This window comes from Pteropus vampyrus, unplaced genomic scaffold (genome assembly GCF_000151845.1).
Source record: "Pteropus vampyrus isolate Shadow unplaced genomic scaffold, Pvam_2.0 Scaffold1000002479, whole genome shotgun sequence".
Taxonomy (NCBI): domain Eukaryota; kingdom Metazoa; phylum Chordata; class Mammalia; order Chiroptera; family Pteropodidae; genus Pteropus; species Pteropus vampyrus.
Genome location: NW_011916881.1, coordinates 1 through 1,871, shown reverse-complemented (window position 1 = coordinate 1,871; position 1,871 = coordinate 1). Strand labels below are relative to the sequence as shown.

The 1,871-nt window shown below is 66.2% G+C and overlaps 1 long non-coding RNA gene across 1 annotated transcript; it reads right to left on the bottom strand.

Annotated features, from left to right (window-relative positions):
- Positions 1-807: 807 nt before the first annotated feature.
- On the bottom strand, positions 808-1,741 carry LOC111735507. The gene is made up of 2 exons (XR_002778816.1): positions 1,406-1,741; positions 808-876 (listed from the first exon to the last, which is right to left on the bottom strand). It is a non-coding gene; the product is annotated as an uncharacterized LOC111735507 (long non-coding RNA).
- Between the last annotated feature and the right edge of the window lie 130 nt (positions 1,742-1,871).

Below are 1,871 nucleotides of genomic sequence, written 5' to 3'. Positions count from 1 at the left end.
TGTGTCTGCGGCTGGCGGGTCAGCGCCCTTCAAGACCCCGGACCCTGTGTGTGCAAGAGGAGGAGGTGGGGCTGGTCGGGAGGGTCCCCGAGGAGAAGCCGTTCTCAGGTCACAGGGGCCAGCCAGTGTGGCCGGGGCCAGCGACGGGGCTGGGCGCAGTGGGGACTCCGGGCCCAAGGCCCAGGACAGGACCACGTGGCAGTCGGCCTGGCCTCGGGACGTTTCTGAGGCCAGTAAGGTGGCCACCAGCCAGGCCCTTTCCCATCGCCCAGAGGAGGCCTTGGGACAGGTCAGATGAGGGCTGGGCTGGTTCCGCGCGGCCGCTGGGCCGCGGCTCCCTGCGGCGCCCCGGTCGGGTCGGCTGGCGAGCTGCGTCCCCGGGAACAGCTAGAGGCCGCTGCTTGGAAACAGGGCGTCGCCGTGCACCGCTTTTCCTCCAGGCGGGCCAGCGGGCCGCTGCCCCAGGCTGCGGAATGCGCCCCGCCCCGGCGCCTGGCCCCCCCAAACCGCGCTTCTTTGAAGGGGCTGACTGGAGGCCGAGCCAATTCCTGCCGGCCCCAGGCCCTCTCTGGTCCTGCCCCAGGAATGCGTGGTGTCGCAGCCCCGGGCCCCGAACAGAGGGTCACCGAGGGCCTGTTTTCCAGGCCGGGCGCTGGAATGTTCTCGCGGCGCAGCCGACTCCCGCGCCGCGGTTCAGCCGCGGCCGCATTCCTGGTGTGAGCCCAGCCAGCCCGCGAGCTTTTTCCACGCTCCCGTGCCAGCCGCTGCGGGCTCGGGGGAGGGGAGAGGGCGGTTTCTATGACAACCTCACTTTCTGTTATTTATTTTCTTTTTTATGGTTTCTCCAACTTTGAAGCTTTCCAGACAGTTTACAGGCTGCAAAGAAGAAAAGTGCTTTTGCTCCCTGCCCGAGTCCCCAGCAGAGCGGCCCCCAACGGCCCCGCCTTCCCCCACGACCCCACTTTCCCCACACGGCCCCGCCCCCCGCCCTGCCCGGGCCGCGCCCCCGGCCCATGGCCCCGCCCACAGCTCCTCCTGGGCCCGCCCATCGCTTCACGGCCCCGCCCACCGCCACCCCCGCCACCGCCCACCGTCGGGCGGGGGCTTCAAAACAAACCCGGTGAACAGGTCTTAAAGCCCTTGTTTTCAAAAAACGTTTTAGAGGAAATGAATTATTTTCCTCCTAAAAAGATAGAAAAGTATTTTCAAAAGGATCCCAGCACCTAGCCAGCCACACGGCCCTAAGAGCAGGGAGGGGGCTGTCCGCTCGCTCTCCAGGGCCTTGACCAGCCCACCCTATCGAGCTGTCGGTGTGTGTAGCCTCGGCGCTGCCCCCAGCATGCCCGCGGCGGCAGCTGGGCATGGAGGTGGAGGTGGTTCATCTACCCCAAATTCATTTACTCACCTGCATTGTGCGCCCAGCAGCCGGGGCAGACGGCTGCCAGGTCCTGGGGTCACAGGGTGGAGGAGACGGACAGCCGCCCCACTACGGGGCAGGTGGGGGAAGGGCAGGAGCCTGGCAGGCAGTGGCAGCTGGGGGCCAGTCAGGCGTCTGGCGTGTCTCTTGTCTCTTGCAGGAGAGTATGTCATCATGATCCGTGATGTGACCACGCCTCCGTTTCTGGGCCGCACGCTGCCCACCGCCTTCAAACACCTGCGGGTCTCTGCGAAGGGGGCAGGCCCGAAAGCCTCGAGCTAGGAGCATCGTCCCCACGCCCCAGAGAGTGGCCAGTGTCCCTGCGGGAGCCCACCTCATCTCGAATGGAAAGGAAATGCTGCTTCTGCTCCCCCAGGCGCCCGACTGGGGGGCCAAGGGGCCCCCCCACACCTCATACCGCTGGCTTTAATAAAATGCTCAGCACTGACTACTG